The following is a 24,475-nucleotide window of genomic DNA, read 5'->3' as shown; positions in this document are numbered from 1 at the left end:
TTAGATGGATTTTACAAAGTGTCATAAGCGGGTATCTCCAAGGGATTTGAAAAAGAAGGGGCGCATGGTGGTTTAAGTAGATATGGGCAAACAACAAAATGATGCACCTCTCTTCTAGTGTTGAAGGCCGGGAGAGAGAGGAACCTACTCTAAAATGCTAAGGGGGCATAAGGAAAATGAAAAAGGGAGCTTTTTTAAAGACCGGGAACCCAAATGGATTTTCAGAGTGCTAAAAATAGAAACCAAAGGATCTTTGTATCTGCATTCCTTAAAGGAAGGGAACAAAAAAGGTAGGAAAATGAGAAGTTAAAATTTTGACTTCAATTCTGTTTGAAGAGCATAATAATTGCAGGGGACTAAAAAAAGCACAATGTGGGTATGGAAAGATCAGAGTCACTAACCAATATGTTGCTCTGGGCCAGTTACTGAATTTCTCAGGATCTCTCATTGTTTTAAATATTAGGCAGGTAGATGATTTTCATGATCTTATCCAGCTCTGAGATTCCTCTTAGTGCCTTAATTAAGGCTGAATTAAGTACGCTCTCCATAGCCCAAGAATTCCGACAGACCAAATGTTTCAGTTTGCAACGCCGGGTGTATTCTGGCCAATAGATAATAGATAGCAGGGAGAAAACTCGGGATAATTTTGTAAAGATTCCGACATTTTGAGGTGTATAAAAGTTATGAAGTAATCTCCTGTGTGGGCAGATAAGAAGTGAAGATACCAGCGACACGGGAGAAATGAAGTAGTGCTAGAAAAAGTGCAGTTTGACCCCTCCTTTTGAGTATAAAGAGATGATTGGCGGCCTAAAGAAGACATCCCAGAGAGACCTGGCAGTGTTGCCTCAAGAACAGAGAACAGGCGATTACGTCAGAAGTGAATCTGTAGACTTGATTTATTGGCAATAAAGTGATAGGGAAATCTCATTAATAGCTGCTTTCCAGTAAAGAGGAAAGAGGTACTACCAAAGAATATATAGAGAGGTGAGAAAAAGCTAGAAAATACTAAATCTATAAAGATGAAAAATGTGGAAAAATAATTTGAATTGCCATTTAAACCAAAAACCAATAACATGTTAAGGCAGTTTTCCTCAGTAATAAACCGTTCTCCAGAAATAAAATGGATAGATCCTTTTTTGTTGTTGTGAAAATAATTAAGCATTTTCCAAAAATATTAATCCTCTCATCTCCTGGGAGTGGGTTATATACCAGGGCCATATAACTAACTGGGGTTTATATATGACTATTAATTGTGATTGCAGACTTTAAAGAGTCTACTTCAATACACAATTAAATTATGATTTGTATACCTTGGTATATTTTTTCCCAAGCTTTGGTACTCTGGGTTTTCTGAATAACCGTACAAAAACTTCTTATCAGTATTCTGGGCCATGTTGTATCCTCTGTTTTGAAATAGGAATATGAATTTTACTGAAATGATTATTTATAGCAACATTAATATTATTCAACACTTAAAATCATTACACTGTTATTTTCTGATTGAGAACTTAATGCCCATCCTCTTTTAAATAGTATATTAATCTGTGAATGAAATTTGTCCTACAAATAACACATTAGTAGAAAGTTAGAAATAAGTGTGATCTTCTGAGTGTGTTGTATATAACAGTTTATACCTTCAGTTCTGATCACGGACATGGTCTCCCAGCTAAGTGCCATTAATCAATTTACTGCTGCTCATTGGAATGAAGAGAAATTACCAAAGAGTTTTCCATATGTTTAAGTGAATTCCTCTGTAATTGTGGATTGTTTAGCTTCCTTATTTTTCTCTGTGTATGTCCCTTTTGAAGATTCCTAAAGCCAATTCTCTTTTTACTCAAATTAAAAAACAAAACCAAAAATACCAGCAGCAACAACTACAAAAAAACAAAACAAAACAGGCAACTGTGGCAACAGTTCTGACTCCTTTGGCTGAAGTCCAGCTTACTGGTTGTTTTGCCACGTTTAGTTCCACATCACTGACTTGAGAAGGCAGAAGTGGCACCACTCTGTGCTGACCTAGTGGTCGTGACCACTCCTACCTCATTCTTAACATTTCGTCCTAACCTACTTCCACACATAGTGTATTTCTGCGGCAGTAAAAGAAGATGTTAAAATCTAGAATCAATTAACCAATGCAGTAGCTCAGGACCCACTGAGCTTTTTGTCCTTAGTGTTATAATTTAAAGCATTTGCCAAATAGACACCGTCTCATCCTGTGTTTCACATGTGAAAAGAGATCGTGGAAAAAAGTCTCCAAAACCTAAATTAAATATGTATATCAAAGTATTACCATAGATAGGCAGCATATATTTATTTGGGCTAAGGAATATACTTTAGCCTTCATCAAGAAAAATAAAATACGCCTTGTGAATGGCTGATTGTACTGTGCACATTGAATCGGAATGTCAGAATCTTCTAAATAAATTGTTATTATGGAATAAGACAGAACTTCAGCTCTGAATTTATATAATTCACTCCATTGTAGATTTTTTTCATTGAAGAATACATTTCGCTGCCATAAATTGCACTGAGTATGAACAGCAGAGTCATTTGAGGTTCACTGGAAATATAGGAGAACATCATGTTTCCTGTCCTTTTGTTAAACTTGGCATATTGATTTTTTTTGCACAGCTTGCAGCACAGAAATGTGATATACAGCTACAGCAAGACAAGCTAACCACATGTGAATTTGTTAAGTACTGCTGGATTAGCAGAAATTGTCTGACTGTGCAAATAGCAAGATTTGACTTCTCCAGGAACTCTTTATGACATAATCAATTAAAATAACAAGTTTTGATTTTATTGCCTAGAATAAATCATTAGCAAAACTCATATTCTCCTGATCACTCATGTGTAGGATGTTTACATTCATGTTGTTTCTATATTTCAAGCACAGTAATAAATATGTAGCATTTGGACCAAAAGTTTAAAGTCAAATATAGTTTTAATAATGATTCATAAATTTTTTAAGAACAAGATTCTAGATTTTATTTAAATTTGCCATTGCTTTTCTTTTAAAATATATAGTGTTCGTTCTTTTGTTCCCTTTAGGCTCAAAGGTAGCAAGATTTGGATTTGACTGATACTTCTTACTGCATTTAAATTTAGCACCTTGTGGAAAGGGAGTCTCTGAAGTAGGGCTGGTGTGCTCTTCTCCTCACCTTATTAAACCTCCTCCTTAAATGCGTCCATTATACAGTTCGTCTTGCCTGACTTCAAAGAGTAGAGATGGAGAGAGGATGAGCTATAACTCAGCAGAGTGTGTTACCCATGGCTTCTTAGAAATGCTAATGTGTTATCTATCAGGTTTATAAAGTTCTCTGAGTTCTCTTGGAAGCAGATAAGCCACTGTGTGGTTTTCTGCAGAACAAAACTGACAGTCTGTCCAAAGCTAGGAAATATTTGTAACATCATGTACATGTGATCGTGTTGTCACCTGCCTTTTAAGAAAATACTTTCTTTAAAACAGCTCAAGCTCTCTAAATGTAGACTTCTTTTTAACAAGATTTTTTCTCAGATTTTTTTTCAAAAATTTCGCTACTTGCTGTCAGTACTTTTGAACAGGTGGACATCTTATGAGATTTCATGTCAAATTTATTAGAAACAAGTCTTTTAAAATTACCTGGTAAGAGCACAAAGCGTGAGTTGTTCCCCTAATAAAAAAAAAGGGGGGGGGTGAGTGGAAGGGGTCAGAGTAAAGAAGAAAGTGCCACTGGTTTGTGTTAGGTGACACTGTGCCCTGCTTGTCTAATTTGATTACACAGAGCCCCTGAAGCCTCAGGCAAAGCTGATTTTAGCTATAATCAGCTTCTTAACCTTTTGAGAACTAACGTAAACACTACCTAGCAGTGGTTAATTATGTTGCTCTGCTACACACTACAAAGTGCAAAGGTAAAAGTGTAGAACTACAGTAACACATGTTGTGACAAAATTTAACAAGATGACTTAAGGGGATTGGAGCAGAAGGCAGTTCTATATTTGTGATGAATTTTAAACTAATAAAGAGACTTAAGGGCGCTTTTTAAAAAATTTTTAGCTATAGTTCTTGCTTAAGTTTTACCCATAAGTGCTGAATATTCACGGACTACTTTTTTCTTTTTGCTGTCCTCACATTTGTACTTTTCTCTGAAATCCTCTTTTGATTATGCACACATTTTAGAAATATGTGTATTCATACTCTTTCATTTTTCAGAGTAAACCAAGGTGATTTCAGTATCCATATAATAGTAAAATCCTCTTGGTTCACTTTTATAGATAGTAAAAATTCATTAGGGGAAGAATGGAATTTCTTTATAGTTAGATGGAATATTGTGGTTTCATATATATATATATATATATATATATATATATATATATGGACAAGAACCTAACTTTTTGATTTGAAACAGGAGCTCTTGATACAGGAATCTGATGTGTCATATGGGAAATTAATATGTAAGATGATTCTACTGTCTATAGTTGGTGTAACTCTCATGTAGTGATGTGACTAATGGGGTAGAGAACCATGAAGATTAACTAATGTACTTATCAAGGCTATCTCCTCAAAGTCATGTTTGCTGGGAAAACTCCCTAGGAAGATTCTCCTGAGTAAGGTTTGCAGTTGACCAGGAGAATATACGGAGCCATAAGCCATACCCCATATTGGTAAGCTTCTGTACCTGAAATTTCGTGCTCTGAAAAAATTCTGAAGGGTAGAATCTTAGTGCTCCCCAGTGACACACACTATAAACAGTCACTCTGTGTGGAATTCACTTAAATGGAGAAGGAGGGGAAGGTTCGGACTAAAGATTAACTATAATTTTTTTAATCTTAGGTCAGTCCCTCATAAATAACATGAATATTCTACAAGCTTGTTATTCTGCAGTGTAGTTTATGTTGTGGTTACAGTGAGCTTAAAAATCACATTTAAGCTGTAGATTTTGGAGAGGCAGACATAGAAGGGCCTTTCACGATTTCTGAGGCATCAGGGAACGTTCATTGGGCATCACGGACAGCTCCTTTGGCCAAACTTGGCCCCCATGGTGAGGGAAGGTGACCTCTTTAATAAATAATGTAAATTAATTGACATAAATGCCACCTAAAAGCAGGAGTTCAGGTGGGTTTTGTAGCTATATATAATACTATGGGATAAATGAAGCCAGGTCATAGATAACTGGACATTTTTGGCCTCTTGCAGAAATGTTTTAACTGAATTGTATTCTCTGTTTTGTAATCAGCTTGTTAAAAGAAACAATTACATAAAACTCCCCATTACAGCTGTTGTAGATATCTTTTAGGTGAAGTGCTTTTTATTTTATGGCACATGTTATAAAAAATATAATACTTGTTCAGTATCCTGGTATGGATGGAGGGGACTGCTCAAGGCTGGAGGCCACAGGCTCCAGCTGAAGGATCACTGTCTCTGCACCCCTGCAACCCATTCAGGGCCCATGATGGGCCAGGGGGTGGCTGACTTAGAGGCAGTAATCCGCTACATCTTATGAGGTTCTCTCCTAGGAGGACCCATAGGAGAAATCGTTCCCAGAATTCAGTTCTTCCCCAGTTATTTTTTTTTTAATCATATGAACAATGAAAATCTTATAGTATGTTATTCCAGTGGTTTCCAAACTTTGTTCCACAAGAGCATTACCTGAGCAGCCAAGGCCTCTTTCCTATTACAGTTCATTCAGAATGTCTAGGGTGGGATCCAGGCATCAACCTTTTCAAAGATCCCCAGGTAATCCCCAGTGGTTTCCCATGTTTGAAAACCACTGACATACCCACTGTAGTCTCCTCATAGCTTAAGCCATTTGGGAGCTTAGAGATAAATTTGCATCTCACCTGTAGCAACTAAATAGGACTAATCATATTTGTTCATTATTTTCTTGTCCATTTTTTGTTTTTGCCTTGACTTCTTCAAATGTTTTTGTACTTTCATATAATTTTATATTGTGTTTATTTTTAATAGAATTATTTAAGTAGAAATTATGTACTATTAAATCCATGTAAGTGTACAATTCAATAATTTTTTTAGTAAATTTATAGTTGCACAATTATCACCACAATCCCATTTTAGTATATTTCCATCACCCCAGAAAGTTTCTTTGTGCCCATTTGCAGTCAGTCCTGCTCCCACCCATAGCCCCAGACAACCAGTGATCTGCTATCTATCTCCATAGATATCATATAAATAGAGTCATACAGTATGTGGTCTTTTATGTCTGACTTATTTTGCTTACAGTGTTTATGAGGTTCAACCATGTGGTAGCACATATCACTAGTTCATTCCTTTTCATTGCTAAATAGTATTCCAGGGCTTCCCTGGTGGCGCAGTGTTTAAGAGTCCGCCTGCCGATGCAGGGGATACGGGCTCGTGCCCCGGTCCGGGAAGATCCCACATGCCGTGGAGCGGCTGGGCCCGTGAGCCATGGCCGCTGAACCTGCGCGTCCGGAGCCTGTGCTCCGCAACGGGGAGAGGCCGCAACAGTGAGAGGCCCGCACACCACACAAAAAAAAAAAAATAGTATTCCATTTCATTTATCTGTTAGCCGGTTGATAGACATTTGAATTATTTTCAGCTTGGAGCTATTATGTATAATACTGCTATGGACATTCACATATGAATCAGTCCAGACGTGTATTTTCATTTATCTTGAGTGTAAACTTAGGAGTGGAATTTGTGGGTCATTTGACTAGTTTATATTTAGCTTTTTTAAATTTATTTTTTAATTAAAGTATAATTGATTTACAATGTTGTGTTAATTTCTGCTGTACAGCAAAGTGACTCAGTTATACACATATATACATTCTTTTTTATAATCTTTTCCATTACGGTTTATCACAAGATATTGAATATAGTTCCCTGTGCTATACAGTAGGACCTGTTGTTTATCCATTCTATATGTAATAGTTTATATTTAGCTTTTTAAGGAACTATAAAACTGTTTTTCAAAATGGCTACACTATTTTATATTCACATCAGCAGTTCCAGTTTCTTCACATCCTTACCAACACTTGGTATGTTCAGTCCTTTTGATTATAGTCTGGTGGGTGTGTGGTGTTATCTCAGTGTGGCTTTAATTTGTGACTACTTGATGTTGAGTGTGGTTTCTTGTGTTTATTAGCCATATGTTTGTTTTCTTTGGTGAAATGTTTCTTTTGCCTATTTTTAAATTTGATGTTTGTCTTATTATTGGGTTGAAGTAATTCTTTATATATTCTGCATACAAGTCTCTTATCAGATGTGTGATTTACAGATGTTTTACCCAAGCTGCAGCTTATCTCTTCTACATGGTATCTTTTGAAGAGAAGTTTTTTATGAGTTCAAAATTTGATGATTTTCAATTTATCATTCTTTTTTCTTTTTTGGATCATGTTTTTGGCATCATATCTAAAAAATCTTTGCCAAACCCAAGGTCACAATGATTATTTGTTGTTTTGTTGCAGAAGTTTTATAGTTTTAGCTCTAACATTTAGGTATGACTCATTTTCAGTTGATTTTTGTGTATGGTATATGGTAAGGATCTAAATTGATTTTTTAGCATGTGGATATCTAATTTTCCCAGCACCATTTGTTGAAAAAAACTACCTTTTCCCCATTGAATTGCCTTGGACCTTTCTCAAAAATCAGCTGACCATAAACTAAGGATTTATTAATAAACTTTAAATTCTGTTCCATTGATCTTTATGTTTGTTTTTCATACGAATACCATGGTGTTTTGAATATTGTAGCTTTATAGTACATTTTGAAATTAGATGGTGTAAGTTCTCCTTTGTTCTTTATTTAGATCATCTGTAATTTCTCTTAGCAATGTTTTTTTAGTGTTTTAACACGTCTTTTGTAAAATATATTCTTAATTTTCCTTTCTTTTTGATGCTATCATGAGTAGAATTCTTTTCTTAATTTCATTTTCAAATTGTTTATTGCTAGTATAAAGAATTAAAATTGATTTTTGCCTATTGGTTTTGTATTCTGTAACCTTACTAAAATTCATTAGTTCTAGAATTGTTTTTGGTAGAATCTTTATGATTTCCTACATATAGGACCATGGCATCTATAAATAAAGACAGTTTATATCTTCCTTTCTAATATGCATGCCTTTCATTTGTTTTTTTGCCTACTGCATTGGCTATAATGTCCTGCACTATATTGAATAGGAGTAGTGACAGCAACACTAGATTCTGATGTTTTTCCCTTCAGGGTTATTGCTGTTGCTGCAACTTTTTAAAATTGCTATTTTCATTTTAGTCTGGCTTCCTGGAGATCCCCCTTTGCCTGCATAGTTTAATGGCCAGAGTTGGTACAGTCATCCCAAGGCACTGTGGCTCTGGGTGAATCTGTGTGTGAGTTGCAGAATGCATTAAAATTCTTGCAGTTTTCAAGCCTACCTCAACATTTCATTTTCTCCTGGGTCTTCCTGAGATTTCTGTGCCAGTGCTCATCCTCCCAGCCAAGAGGGATGTGTAGGGATTCATGTAGTCTCTCAGTGGCTTTCTCACTTCCAGGATCTCCCTATTAAATTTCTGACTAGTCCACTGGTCTGCTGCTCACCCCAAGTAAGATCACAACCTCTGTCTAGCAGGGTCATGAGCTTTTGGGGTCAGTTTCCCACCAAGTTCGCTTTATTTGCTTGTTAATACCCTTGGGCATGGGTTTTTCTCCTTCTACTCCAAGTCAAGTCAAGCCCATCTAGCAACAAAGGTACAGGTTTTTCACAGCCAATCCCACCCTGGAAGCTCTACCATGCCTACTGAGCTGCCGCTGACACAGATTGCCACTGTTCTTACCTGTAGTTCAGCAGTTTTTCATGAATAAACGCTTCTCAAGTTGTTTGCCTTTGGTTGATTTCTGGAGTGCTGAAATGGTTGCACTTGACAATTTTGTCGACTTTTATAGTTGTATTTGGGGAGAAGATTTGCCAGTCTCTTAGCTTGCCATCACTGGAAGTCCTGCCTGAGTTTCTTTTTGTAAGCCACAAACCCTTTTTGGAACAAGATGAAACATTAACTATATAAATACAGAATAAGATAAAATAAAAAGCCAAGCAAGGGTAAAGGAAATATAAGATAGGAAAATAAATTCCTTATGGAGCAACAATAATTTTTAACTACTATGATAGATTTTCCCAGTGTGCCTAGGAGTGGAAGTTTTCTTGGTCTTTCAATAGAGAGATTTACTCTATCATAAAATGCAAAAGTCCATTGTATTTTCATTGTCATGAGATCTAAAATAAATTGGAAAAAAAGGTATGTATCTGACCAGAAAAAACAGAACAAGTTAGATCAAAATGCTACCCTGGGATCCTTTTGGTTTCATTTTATTTTGTTTTCTCCCAAAGGTCAAATCCCCAAACTTGTACAACTTTAGACTGTAGGAATACTTGACAAAATGTGCGGTGATAAAACTGCCAGATTGAAGGTTTCTTAAGTGCTACTGTCCAAAATCACTAGGCATGCTTGTAACTAGTAATTCTTGTCAGAATATACACTCTCAGTGTGTGACTTTTATCTGCAGGTGGCAGAGCATATGTTTTAGCACCAAAAAATGTAAGGTGGCAGAGAGAGGATATTTAATGTGTTGTAACCTATTTTTATTTTTAATTTTTTCTCTTATAGCTGCTTAGTTCCGGTCAAAAGCAGGCTAACTAAAACATTTTCAGATCTTAAGGGCTATATTTAAATTAGGAAAAAAGTGGTTCCAAATATAATTGTGTCATTTGTTTTCATTTAACACATGAATCAAGGTTATTGGACCAGCATCTCTCATAAAAGAAAAATACAGTGGTATCTTACGTAACTGAAGTCCAGACAGGGGGTTCTTCTCTTCAAATGGATTTTCTGGTTAAATTATAATTAATCCTTTAAACACTACAATCACTTTTGTTTTTATCCTTATTATAATAATGCATTTTCCTACTATAGGAAATAGGTACAGCTAGCAGTTATGTGTAGCAAACAAATATCACTTAATATTTTCTAACTAATGTAGTTCTTACTACATGAATCAAAGTTATCATTCTATGCATTAATCATAATTAAGACCTTAGCTAAAGGACAAGAGTTACAAATTCAAACCCCACTGATGAGTGACATTTAGGAATGCAAGCCCAGTGTTGTCAAATTTTTCTAGTTTTCCCAAAGAAGCCAGAAATCTGCATATTTGTTTGAAATCTCTCTAATTTTAAGTGTTGCAGCTAACTTAAGTTTTTAAAGCTATTGTATAGGTCAAATAAAATAAAAACCATTCAGATCAGGCCCATAGGCAAGCAGTTTACAACCTCTGGTAGGGAAGAATGGTCAGAGCCCCTTCTGACAACAGCCTCTGCCTGATTTCCTGCCACGTATCTCTTGCTGAAAAAAGAAGGTATAGCATGCTTCCCAAATGATTGTCTTCGTTATTTTACTGTAGAATCCTGAGACAATGTGTTTTAGCAGAAAATACGCTGAAATGGGCATCCAAAAACCTTGATTCTGAGGCTAATGATATTTTTTAAGCCCTTCCTATATCAGCCAGGCCCTGCTCTAAGTTCTTTAGACCTATTAACTCATCTAAGCCTAGTTTTGGCTTTGCTCTTCAAAAGTTTTATGTTGGGTCAGTCATCTACCTTCTGTAGATCTGTTTCCTCTATGTGAAAAATTATAGGATTATATTTATATATGACTGAGCTAGAAAATCTGTCAGAACTCTTTCAGCAGGAAAATTCTTTCATCTGGAGAATATGAGGGTTGGATTCAGTGACACAAAAATAAATTGTCAACCAGACTATGATATTAATTTATATGAGTTTATAGCACTTATCTATATAACTCAGTAGAAATAAATGTATATAATCTTCATTGCATTCACATTCCTTCAACAAGTATCATGCTAGAATATTTTAGTTAAGTTGAGAAAGAAGTTTAGTATCCACTCACCATGAGGTTAAAAAGGCCTGCACCCTATCTTCTCACTGAGGTTATCATCTCATTGAGGCAGTGTGTCATGCAACTAAAATTTAAATTAAAGCAGAAAATAAGTACCCTGATGAGCGTTACACACAACAAGACTTTATTCCAAGGCTAACAGAATAGATGTATGAATACGTGTGACGTGTCTATGGAAGATGAGACTTGGAAAAAGGGAAAGATTTGAATTGGAAGGTGCAGAAGACCATTTAATATGGAAAAATATGTCCAAGTCAGAAATTAGAATGTTATCATACCAAAGAAATAGAAGGCACATTGCCTTCAGAGTACATATGGAACAATGACAAATTTTACAGAAAAGTCAAGATAATTATTATAATGCACTTTCTAACTTTTACTCTTATGAAGGTGAATGACTATAAAGAATGTATCCCAAAAAAAAAAAAAAAAAAGAATGTATCCCAATACAACTCTTACAACTTTGACAGAAAACAAATGCTTGCAGTACAGTTGTTAAATAAATCATTTGTTTGCAGCTAACCCTCAAATGGTTCAGGAAAAAAAAGTACATGAAAGCAAAGAAGCACATATGGCAAAATGTTAACAGTTATTGAACCTATGAGAAAGGTGTATGGATAATCATTGTACTGTTACAACTCTTATAGGTTTAAATCTTTTTACAATAAAAATTGGGGAGGAAGTAAAAGAGTAGAGAAAAGAAAAAGTCATCCACATAACTTATAGATCAAAGAATAAATCTAGAAAATACTTAGAACTGAGCCATAATGAAACTACAAATTTATACCCTTAAATGCTTATATTAAAAAAGAATAAATGCTAAAAATTAATGATTTTTTTAAATTAAATGTAAAATTAAAATATATTTAAAAATCAAGTTTAATATAGTGACTATGTGTAGATATGTAATTAGGTGCTTTATGGATATTTGGTGAATTTACTTCATTTCAAACTCCCCAAATCTTACCAGGTGGAGCTTGCCTTGTATCCTGTAGGCAGAAAAAAAAAAACAAAAAAAACTCACTGCTTTTGCACATCAAGAAGGGTAAATATAAAGCAATAAATCCTTTATTTTTTGAATTAAATCACTACATTTTGGTAAGATTTTGTTCACTTATCTAAAGTAAAGTAGAGTTGCTCAGCTTCCAGTGAATTTTGGGCAAAGTAAATTTATTCCCCCATTTGTCCTTGCCGTGTTTTGCCGGAATTGTAAATATATATCTATGATAATATTCTTAACTATCCAGATGATTGAATTATTTCCCACTTCAGTGAGGTGCAGCCTGATCAGATGTAGAAATTTTATGAGTTTCAAAAAGAAAACGCCTATGGTAGTATCCAATTTTTAATTTCAGTAGGAATTTGTTTCACTAATATCTTTATTCACCAGAATTATAACAAATAAAATGAAAAAAATTTTTGACCACATTTTAAAAATTGAAGTAAAATTTACATAACATAAAATTCGCCGTTATAACCAATTTGAAGTGCACAATTCAGTGACTTACAGTGCATTCACAATTTTGTGCAACCATCACTACTATCTAATTCCAGAATATTTTCATCACTCCAAAAAAGAAACCCCATACCCATTAAGCAGTCACTACCCATTCACCCTTCTCCCAAGCAGCCACTAATCAGCTTTGTGTCTCTCTGGATTTGCCTATTCTGGACATTTCATATAAATAGTATTATACAATATGTGGCTTCTTGTGTCTGGCTTCTTTCATTTAGCTTCATGTTTTCAAGGTTCATGTTGTAGCATGTATCAGTTCTTCATTCCTTTTTATTGCTGAATGATATTCTGTTGTATGACTATATACCACATTTTGTCTATCCATTCCTCAGTTAATGGACCTTTGGGTTTTTTCCACTTTTTGACTATCATGAGTAGTGCTGCTATGAACATTTATGTACAAGTTTTTGTTTGAATGCCTGTATTCAGTTCTCTTGCTTATATACCTAGGAGTCAAACTGATGGTTCAAAATAGTAATTCTGTGTTTAACTTTTTGAGGAATCACCAAATTGTTTTTCTGGCCACATTTTTAATGTAAGGTTTTAAGGCCAGTTTGTGGGAAGGGAACCTTATAAATTGAAAACTTAAAACTGTCAAAAATTTAGCAATAATCTCAATTACAGAGCTCTTTGAGCTCAAGTCTCTCTTTTGACATTACTAAGCATTTCTCTGCCAGCTTCGTTGAGTTTTCACTAGACAGCTTTTATTCTCTGCTCTCTGACCAATAGTTGCTTAATTGAAGAATATGTGGATGGGGGCAGTGGTTACTAGAGTAAGAAGCCTTTGAAATATTTTTTTTCCAATTTTTATCTTCAGTTAAAGAGGACAAATGCTTTACCCTACAATTTAGAAGCGTAATATCTGGAAGTTTCAGACCCTAATCTGATGTGCCTTAAAATAGTTACAAATTAGGGTGATGTCTTCCAAGTGCTCACTGACTGTTTTAAATTTTCTAGTGTGTCCCTGAAAAAAGATCAACAAATCTCCATTAGAATCCATGCCAGAATATTTCTCAACAACTGCTAGCCCTCTATATTTAAAACGTTTGCATTATTTAAATTTCTGAGAAGTTTGAGAATCTCTTGAGAAATTAAAATATTGGACCTTTTAGAATACTAAATGGTTTACATATATGCTGTGAGGTTTTGGCCTATGGTTAGCTTCCCCTATGGAGCTGAAATATTTTGTACCTGGAGTTAAGCCAAATCTTCTGACTTGCATGCATTCAACTTATGGTGCATGCATCCAAGTCCTGGCATTTGAATGGTCTTTTTCCTTCATCTGAATACTTTCTAGCTTGAAGAAAAAAATAACACTTTCCATTTAAAACTTGCCTCTCTCCTCTCCTTCCCTTCTTCACCCATAAGCAAATATCTTTATACTCTGTACCTGCAATGCTGTGAGAAGAGAGGGCATCTTGATATTTTCCAACTCAGAAAGATTACCCTCAGGCCTGGGGATCCATGGAAGAGCTCCAGAGAGTTCCATAAACCCTTTGAAATTCTGTGTTGAACTGAAGTTATAGGGAGAGAATCATAGCCTTTATCATATTCTCAAAGGGTATATGGTCCCCCCAAAAGTGAAGATCTGGTGGTTTTAACAGTGGCTTGGAGAGCCAACGGACACACTTTCTGTGGTGCCATGACACATTGGATGGTGTGTGATTAAGTCATGAGTATATTTCACTCAGGCTTTCAATGGCAGCGTCAAAGTAATACCAGTGCTGTTTTTGAAGGTTGGATCAAGAGTAGATGCTTATGAAGCTGAAGGTAGTTCCTAGGAATGGATTAAGGAGGGTGGGAATGTTAGGGCACTGACCGTTTATGAAGGTAGAATAGGCAGAGGTAACAGCATGTGGGAGAGAGTAATACAATTATCCTGCTCAAAATGCAGCCTCACCTCCTACCCTGAGGCCCCTGGTACTTGTATAGAGTGTCTTCTCCAGCCATCAAAGTATTTCTTTTGCCTATTTGATCATATCATTTATGTCTTTGAAATAGTTTTACCTTCCATCTCCCTCACTGCTTCCCAGAAACCACTTATGGTCTCACACGAATATCTAAACCCCTTTTTCAGTTTTAGTTTCTGCTCTGTAGTCTTTATAAACAGATTTGAATTCTATGAGCCACAGAGAAGTGAGAGCCTTAAGGAATTAAAAAAAATAGTACTAATAAACAGGAAGCATTGTTAGGTGTTTTTTTCTTTACTGATGTGTGAAGAGAAGAAGGGAACCAACCCTGTTTGCACACCTGCCGTGAACCATTCACTCTATGTGTATCATCTTGTTTACTCCTCATGGTACATCTTTGCAGTGAGTGTTATGAGCTTTCCTACAGATGAACAAACCGAGGTTCACAAAGTTTATAAGTATGAGATGCTAACCCAGATCTTGTAGCTCTGAACCACTGCTTCCCCTACACCTACCAGAGAGCAGCAGCAGAGAGAGTTCCGGAAGGTTTGTGGTGGCGGCAGCCTTGTGGAAGAGAGCCGGTGGGATTTGTTTTTGAGCTGCATTGTATATTTACAAATATACTGTGTATGTATTTAGGGTCATTTGGGAGAAAGCTAATAGACTTTATGAGGAGGCTGAAGTCCCTTGCACATTTGCAAGCTATTTTTTGGTCCTTCCCCTGAAGGACTATGTGGGAGTGATTAGAGTAGAAATGAAACAAGCAACTGGTAAATGGGTAATTTGTAATTGCCATTTTTTGCTGAAACTATTGATGTTTTTCTTTATTCCAGTGAAATGTCCCAAGTAAAAAATGTAGAGAATGTCTTAACAGTTTTAACACGGTGGAGGTTAGAGCAAACAAATGGAGAAAAAAATCCAGGGGAAAGATTAATAATTGAATAATGAAATGGTTAAAATTAATTTGAAAATATCCTTGAACTTTGACAAAGATATACAGTACAATACAATAGATATGGGTCCAAATCCCCTTGGATACTTGTATCTGGAAATCCCAAGAAGTGAAAGGAACATACTAAGAAGGAAACTTTAGAGCAGCAGTGGACTGAGTGAGAGTCGAGAGAATCAAGTCCTTTCCCCATTTCACCCCTACCCAACCCAACCCCATTCCATTAGCAGTTCTGTTGCCTTCCTTTCTTCATTCATTAAAAAAACATTTACTGAGTTCTCCTGTATATCAGACACTATTCTGGATGCTAGGGATTTGACAGTGATAAGGATAAACAAAATTCCTGTTGCATAGAGTTAAATTTCAAAAGAGAATATAGATAATAAATAGACAAATTCTATGTGTGTGTATGTGTGTGTATATATATATATATAACATAGTGGTGTTAGGATAAAAATTAAGTAGGTTAAAGGGGCGAGAGAGTGCCTGGTAAGGGCACAGTAGTATATTTTAGATAGGGTGGTCAGGAAAGACCTCGGACAAGCTCGCTGGGTTGTATTGTAACTTTTGGGGGCTCAGCCCAGTCTCTTCATACATAAAATGGGAGCATTGCTAGGTGATCACTAAACAGCTTCAAAATTCTGTGCTTTCTTTAAGAGACATATCTTTGGGTCACGTAATCTTTTGTATGTATAAGTTATGGTCTTCACTGTCCATTGATCTCAAAATGTAATACGAATGTTCATTGATTTCCAAGCTTAATTCCATTTTACATTTAGGGAATTTAAACCGAGAGTTAAATGCCTTCCCAAAGGTTGCATAATGGTAAAAGAAAGATTAGAGCTCTTGATTTCTGCTGTTCTCAGTCTGAAAATTCTGCCTCAATGTGTGATATAATAAGAAGTGGAATTGCAAAGTCGGAGCAGTTCAAAGTAGATTTAAGATGTGTAAGCTATGATAGACTAAAATATGTACAAGTAAAGAATTGGGTAGGGCTTCCCTGGTGGCGCAGTGGTTAAGAATCCGCCTGCCAATGCAGGGGGTACAGTTCAAGCCCTGGTCCGAGAAGATCCCCCATACTGTGGAGCAACTAAGCCCGTGCGCCACAACCACTGAGCCTGCGCTCTAGAGCCTGTGCTCCACAACAAGAGAAGCCACCGCAATGAGAAGCCCGTGCACCACAACGAAGAGTAGCCCCCCCCCACCCCGCTCACCACAACTAGAGAAAGCCCGCGCACAGCAACGAAGACCCAAGACAGCCAAAAATAAATAAATAAATTCATTTTAAAAAAAAAGAATTGGATAAGTATATCCCACTGCAATCATTTATGGCAGGCAAGTAAGCCATGTGATATGTTTTAAACCAGTAAAATAGCAAACCCCCTCCAAGAAAATCTATAATTTTAATCAAAAGTTTGTTTCAGTCATCGAAATTCTGTTATTGCTGCTTACGAACATTAAAGTCAATCAAAACATCAGTAGCTTTGCAAGATCAATATTTTTAATATGCTTGCATTGCAGTACTGCAGATTTTTGGCTAATGGATTGCACCCATATTGATTTCCATGGGAAATGTTAGTCTGATACTGAAATAATTTTTTAAAAAAAACACACACAGGGATTATCGGTTTGGAATTTCTAAGGAGATAGCAGTATAAAAATTGGTTATTGACCAAATTGCTTGGGGTGAGTGAACCTTGGGCACTTGCAATAAACTTGTAGCACTCAGTCATTACTGAATACTACCTTAGTCCCTTAAACTGAAAATCAATCAATAACCTATTATAACAATGCAAATTGTGGTAAAATAACACACTAGACATGTAAGAGTCACATTTTATCAAAACAGATATGCATAAGCATGTATATGAGCATATTGAAAATAGGTCTACTGAAACATAGTGACTGATTTTGACTTTGAAATTCCTCCTGAAGCTAGTTTGAGTAGCATTTTTAAAGGGAGAAACTGCTACAGAATAACAGTAAAAAGAAGCATACAATTATTCTATGAACAATAATGAAAGTGCAAACACTACAACATGTCAAATGACAGATTCCGTTATTTCGATTCAGAGCAAGATTACGGTGGTGACTCTGTTCTCAAAGCACTGGAATAATGCATGCAAAATTAGATTAGATACAAACACATTCCCCACAATATGAATCTAATGCACATTACATTTCTCTTGGTTTTTAGCCTTTTGTTAGGAGAACCATATTTTCATCTAGAAAGTTTACTCTGTGTTTTCATTTGGTTACCATTATAAATTTATGAACTCTTTATCTCTCAAAGACAACCTAGCGTTTTGGAGAGAGAGAACATTTTTTTTGATGCACAGTATAAGTTCAGATCAGTATAGTCGTACTTAGAATAGTACTTAGTACCAGTTACACATATTTTTGTATGTTTCTATTTACTTAATTTTTAAAATTGTGTTATTTATATATTATAGAAACATTTATTTGCTTTGAGAGGAACATGGAATTAAAAGATAGAACTAAAAATTAGTAATAACTGTTGAATTTTGTTGCCATCTCTATAAGCCTGGTCAGTGTTATTCTAATAAATTGAGCTCTCTTTATAAATAGAAAACTGATCATGACACCTTCTCCTGCATGAGATGGTAACACTCATCAAATAGCATTATTAGTCCATTTCAATTCAGCGTTAATCTTTAATCACTATTTTTGCCAAATTTCTTTCATCCTATTCTGACTTCTTTTTATCTTTTATCATTGTTACTAGCATCACTCTCAAATTCAGTTGATAAAATCTTTTTTCTTCCTATTCTTTTTGAAATTTATACCTTAATGTGACTTTCCTCAAACATTGTGTCCCCCACCCCCATCAGTTAAGCTGTTAGGATATTCCGTGTTGATGGTCCAGCCTTCAGAATGATTTATGAGACATGGAACTTCACTGTTATCTAATGTTGTGTACATACTTGAAAATAACCAAGTTGTACAGCAAAGATGTTTACATGTAAGCTATATAAATATTCATACAGTTTTTGCTAAATCACTCAATGGCTTTCTGCTATAGATATTATTAGAAAAGTAGTCATGGTCTTAAAAATGATAGGATTCTATTTCTGTTGCCTGCCATCTCCACATTTTCATATACAGTTGCTCTTCCTGTTGTTTATGTCTTTCTAAGAATTCCAACTGGAATTTGTGTCACTTATCATTGTCAGAGGATGCTATTTCTAAAACAGATAGAATTTGTGCAATCCCCAGTTAGAATTTCCAGTTGTCTAACTAGTCAAGGAGCGGGGCATGATGAAAATGGGAAATCAGCTCTTAGAAATCCAGCAGAGCAAACACTTAGTTCTGCAAGGCTCCACAGCCCATTCCCACACCCACACACGCCTTTATTCTGCGCTCATCTAGGTGTTTTATCTAGGTCAGTAGTGCAGTTCCTACTCAGGATGGTTATCATCTGACAACCCTCTGGTAGCCTGGAAGAAGTCATGTAATCTGTGATTTGGTCCAGAGCATCCCTGGTGTTTTTACGGACTCTGAGCAAGAGCCAAACAGATTTCTATCTGTGAAGGTAGTATCTGAGAGCAGGGCTGAGTCTCTAGAGGACAGATTCTTTTAATGAATTTATGGACCCAGGACACTGAACAAGATCTGCTGCACTCAATAGACAGCACTCAAAACAGATCATTCTCTATTTATTGAGAATGTCGGAAGTCAGGGGAGAGAGGATTCCGAAGAGCTGTTCCTAGTGCAGACTTTTTATATTAATGGGCTAGTGAATACCAATGTCAGAAGTTCATACCACAGTCTGAGCAAGATGATTTGATTTTAATTTTTAGACAAAACTGACTTTCTGCATTCTAAGTCATGCTGATAAAAACTCATCCTAGAATCAAACTATTCAGATAGTCCATACCAAGTCTTACCTATAAGCAGCTAGAACATACCTGAAGATCTTTATTCGTTAACAAATTATTACACAGGCATGCTGCTCAGAATGTGTGTAAGATAGTAGTTAAGAGCACAGACTCTGCATGTACCACAATGTTCATTGCAGTTCTATTTACAGTAGCCAGGACCTGAAAGCAACCTAGGTGTCCATTGACAGATGAGTGGATGAAGAAGATGTGGCACATATATACAATGGAATATTACTCAGCCATAAAAAGAAATGAAATTGAGTTATTTGTAGTGAGGCCGATGGACCTAGAGACTGTCATACAGAGTGAAGTAAGTCAGAAAGAGAAAAACAAATACCGTATGCTAACACATATATATGGACTCTAAAAAAAATAAATGGTTCTGAAGAACCTAGGGGCAGGACAGGAATAAAGACTCAGACATAGAGAATGGACTTAAGGACGCGGTGAGGGGGAAGGGTAAGCTGGGATGAAGTGAGAGAGTGGCATAGACATATATACACTACCAAATGTAAAATAGCTAGTGGGAAGCAGCCGCATAACACAGGAAGATCAGCTTGGTGCTTTGTGTCCATCTAGAGGGGTGGGATAGGGAGGGTGGGAGGGAGACAGAAGAGGGAGGGGATATGGGGATGTATGTATATGTATAGCTGATTCACTTTGTTATACAGCAGAAACTAACACACCATTGTAAAGCAATTATACTCCAATAAAGATGTTAAAACAAAAAAAGAGCACAGACTCTGAACCCATACTGCCTGAGTACTTACCCTGTCTCTGCCACTTTCTATCTCTGTGACCTTGGACAAGTTGCCTTATTTCTCAGTGCTTCATTCCTTCACATAAAACGATGATAATAATGGGGCTGACCTCATATGGTGTTGTGAGGATTACATACACGTTAAGTGTTTACTACTTGATTCTATATAAACTCTGATGTCTATGTTGTTGGGAGTAGAAATGAAAGACTTTAATCTCCAGTAGTTTTCTCTCTAAAATCACATCTCCTATAATCTGGGAGAGATGCCCCTATCCTCTGCCCCCATGGCACCCTGTACCACCCCTATCATAGTGTATATTACTATATGGTTATCTATTTATTGATATTTGTCTCTCCCACCTCCATTAAGTTCTAAACTTTGTGAGGACAAAAACTGTGTCTATCTTTTTATCATTATTCTTTCAATGCCTTGCATATAGTTTGTATTCTGTAAATAATTACTAGATCAGTGTTAAATAGAATGTGATTTTTCTAAGTATCCCAAATATTAGAGCATTCATCTATAGAGTTTTGCTTTGACTATGTTAGTTTCCTGGTTTCATCAGAGACTGACATGCCATGAATGATTGATTGCAACTTCTTTGCACTGGCCTCTGCCTAGAATGTTCTACCTTTAGATATCCACAAGGGTCACCCCCTCATTTCCTTCAGGTATTTATTAAAATGTCACCTCCTCAATAATTCCTATCCTGACTACCTTAATTAAAATTGCATCTCTGCCTCTTCTCTGTGCTGTTTTGTTTTTCTATAACATTAATGACAGTCCAAAACTCTATATATTAGGGTGATTTGTTATGTTTATAATTCGTTATTGGCCTCTCCTACCCCCACTGGAACGTGAGTTTTGTTAGTTTTGCTCAGATATATCTCCGGCATCTGGACGAGTGCTTGACACAGAATAAGCAGGCGTTTTTAAAATATATGCTGAATTCATTAATAAATTCAGTGCCTTGGTGCTGCCAATTTAGAAATAAGTGAAAGCAAAATTACTATGCAAGGATAATCAACAAAGGATTAGAAACAAGAAACCTTGAGTTCCATCTTGAGATCAATTGTGTATAGTTTATGACTTTGTTAAACGTACATACTTCAGACCTCTCTGAGCCCTTTAACCCAGCCTCCAAATTCTGAAAATCATCCTTACTAAAATATTCCTCCCGTGGTCACTCTGAGGGATGTATTGCAAGTTATTTTATAAAATATTATATGTCTGAGATTATGCCATTAAAGTAATATGGGATCCAAGTGTTAGAGGCATTTTTTTTTAATGGTTAAGCCCTAAAGCAAACTGCTTCTTTAAATATGTGAATATGAGCTTTCCGTAGAACATGAATGCAGAATCTCTGCAAGGTCTTAATTAAGAGAAATTAAAATATCTATATTAAAATATGTTTCATTCTACCCACTTGGTAGGGGTTTTATTTGTAAAAAAAAATTATTTTACATGTAATGGCATAAAATGCTACATTGTACCAACATTAACAGGGAAAATGTGCCATGCTGAAGTGGTAAGAAACAATGCGATCTATAAATTCCCTGCATTATTTTTGTTTAAAAACGTTTTTCATTAAGATTAAACTTTCACTTGGGTGGTTGTTTGAATTAATTATGGAGGCATCACACAAACATAAAATTGAGCAAGAAAATTACGTAGGAAATAGAAAGGAGTTGTATGTGAGGCACTTATTAAAAAATATAAAGGCTCCATGTCATACATGAGGTGACATTTTCATTCAGTTTGCTGTTTGTAGGATTATTTAGCTACTTAAATAATGGTGTCATAAAATGATTTAAGTAAGCTTATGTTAATAAGAATGAAAGTTTTAAACAAAAGATTTAAAGACTATAAGTGCTTACTCAAGGGGTAAGCAAGACCAGTGTTATGTACCAAAGCAAGGTAACTCCCAGGTGTTCATAAAGGCGAGAGATATGCATAAAGTATCAAAACCCAAAGGGAAAAGCAAACAAATGAGAGAACCAGTAGTTATTAGGACAGATGAGATGGAGCTATCTCATAGCATAAGATTTGAAAAGAGAATAGGTATAAAGATGAATAAGAACTAAATAAATGTGAAAATAGGCAGATGGATTATCCTTTTTCTCAACATGACAGGAAGATCTAACCAAACTTGTCTTTTTAAATGAGAAAAAGTAATATGAGAAGAGAGCTGTTTGTATGGCAGGCACTGTAGTATTTTTGATTCATATTTTCCCACCAAAAAAAAATCTCTCTTTTCTCTCATTCCCCATATTACTCTCTCTATGACCACTGGTAAATTTAAATATTATCTACAATGAGTAACATATTAAAATAATAACATCCCCCCCATGCAACAATAATTATTGAGCACTTACTACATGTGCAGAATATTCTGCTTTTCATAGAATAAAGGACAGTAGGAAGGAGATAAAATTTTATAAATTTAATAATTCAAGGAGAAAGAAATAAGGATCACAAGGCAGAGACTGATATAAGTAATAGAAAAATTTGGAAGAAGGTGTAATTCTATCTAATTATAAGAGCCAACAAGACATTCGGGGATTGAGGAGGGAAGGTCTATTAAGGCTGAACCCAGAAAGATGGGTAGGATTTGGAGATTCACAGAAGGGAAGAAGAATATTTCAGTGAGGATTGTCAACAGGAGCAAGGGCTAGAAAGTACAGAATATGTTACATAAGAATTGACAATAGCAAGAGGGGAGTTTGGTAGATGCATCATGAGTGTGAATGGAGAATAAGGAAAATAAAGTTATACATTTTTTGGCAATGAGATGACAGAGGATATTAAATGATAGGCTGAGGGGGCGGGGTATGTTTTTTTTCTTTAAGGCCGTAGGAGCAAAGGTGTTTAAGTAAGGAAATGAACTATCAGAGCTGTACTTCAAAAAGATTGATCTAGCAGCTATGAGTAAAATATATTGAGAAGGAAAGTCTGAAGATAGGGAAAATGCAGCCTAAAGGTCATTATTGTCATCCCTGCAAAAGGTAATAAGGCCTAAATGCTGATGACGAGAGTGAAAATGAAGAGAGGGGATAGAATCCAAATACATACAGGAATAGAATCCATGTGACTTGGCCATGAGAGTCATCTTGAGTTTTTTCTTCAAACAGGTCAGTCAGCTATGTAGTGAAATCACGGAAAGAATGGGACACAAGGAAGTTATCATGGAGGTTCAGGAAAGATTTCATGCATAGGAATGCCTACAAGTCAAGATATTGCAGTGATGGACCACGAACAGCTTTAAGACACTTGGTGTTTGAGAGGTAGATAGAGAAGAAGGCATGGAAACTGAGACTTGAAATTAAACTCCTTGCATTCAAACTTTATATATTTTTTAATTATTTCAGGATTCAGATAGTCTTGCCCTCTTCTAAGATTACCAAGCCTTTAGGATACTTTCATTTGGAAGCAAATGATTGATTTTGCAGAGCAGAGTTATCCCAGAGCTGTAGTACGGAGGAGTGCCATAGATTGAGAGATGGTTAAATGAGGATAATCTGATTTGATGGGGGGATATATGGGGTAGATACCAGACTAGGTCTTGACAATTTCTTCTGATTGGTTACCACAGTGACTATATTCCAACTATGTCCATTTAGTAATAAATGCTGCCAATTTCAACCTGTGCATTACTACAAAAATATTGTTCTGATATGTTTGCACTTTTTGACTCCATGTTCCATTCCAATTTGTCTTTCTTAGGAAGTTAAGCATAATTTAGTCCACTTGTTGTTTCCACAATAGTTCTGTGTCTTTTTCCACTCAAGAAGTAAGCACATTGAAGGAAAAATAGGTTTTGGATAGCCTCCTCAAACATTCATTATTTTTTATGATGATTTTGAAACTTAAGAGAAAAAAAACATTAAGTCAAGAAAAAAGTAAGGCTGTTACATTGGTTTTGAGGAGGAGGCACTGTTCTTTAATAGGCCAAACCACTTCCAAGTAATGCTGAAAAAGTCTTCAAAACGTTATACAAAGCTCGGGTTTATATCAGTTTTAGTGTTCTGGTGATCTGCTTCTGTATAACAAACCATCTAAAAATGTAGTGGCCTAAAACAACAACCTGTTATTATCTTTCACGGTCCCATGGGTTGACTGAGCTAGCTGGGAGGTTCTTGCCTGGGATCTCTCATATGGTTCGAGTCGAATTCTCATTGGGGCCGGAATCATCTGAAAGGTCACTGAGCTGGACACCCAGAGGAGCTCATTCACAGCTGGCAGCTGATGCTAGCTCTTGGCTGGGAATTCAGCCGGGGCTGTCTACTGGAGCACTACACGTGACCTCTCCATGTATCTTGGGCTTCCTGACGCATGTGCTGGGTTCCAAGAGGGAGCATTCAAAGAGCAAGTAAGTGTTCCAAGAGTCCCAGACAGTAGCTGCAAAACTTATGACCTAGCCTCAAAAGCCAGGCAGCATCACTTCTACCATATTCTGTGTTCAAAAAGAAAGTTATGAGGGCAGCCCACATTCAGGGAGAGGAGGCTGTACAAGGGCGTTAATACTGTGAAGCATG

General features: G+C 36.1%; 2 protein-coding genes across 9 annotated transcripts in view; both read left to right on the top strand.

Moving 5' to 3' along the window:
- ARB2A (ARB2 cotranscriptional regulator A) overlaps positions 1 to 24,475 on the top strand; it is a 427,541-nt gene that overhangs the window by 333,126 nt on the left and 69,940 nt on the right. The gene's annotated exons all lie outside the window — the stretch shown is intronic.
- The window catches only part of POU5F2 (POU domain class 5, transcription factor 2), a 92,804-nt gene that overhangs the window by 50,232 nt on the left and 18,097 nt on the right, over positions 1 to 24,475 (top strand). Inside the window, 1 exon segment of the mRNA XM_089908391.1 lies at positions 1 to 24,475. This exon segment is cut by the window's left edge and continues 17,198 nt beyond it; it is cut by the window's right edge and continues 18,097 nt beyond it. The gene's annotated coding sequence lies outside the window, so the exon portion shown is untranslated.

The sequence above is a fragment of the Delphinapterus leucas genome, chromosome 3 (genome assembly GCF_059928025.1).
Source record: "Delphinapterus leucas isolate spDelLeu-1000000601 "Yukka" chromosome 3, BTC_Dleu_Yukka2, whole genome shotgun sequence".
Classification (NCBI taxonomy): domain Eukaryota; kingdom Metazoa; phylum Chordata; class Mammalia; order Artiodactyla; family Monodontidae; genus Delphinapterus; species Delphinapterus leucas.
Note: the sequence above shows the minus strand (reverse complement) of the source record. Positions and strands in the feature narration are given on the sequence as shown.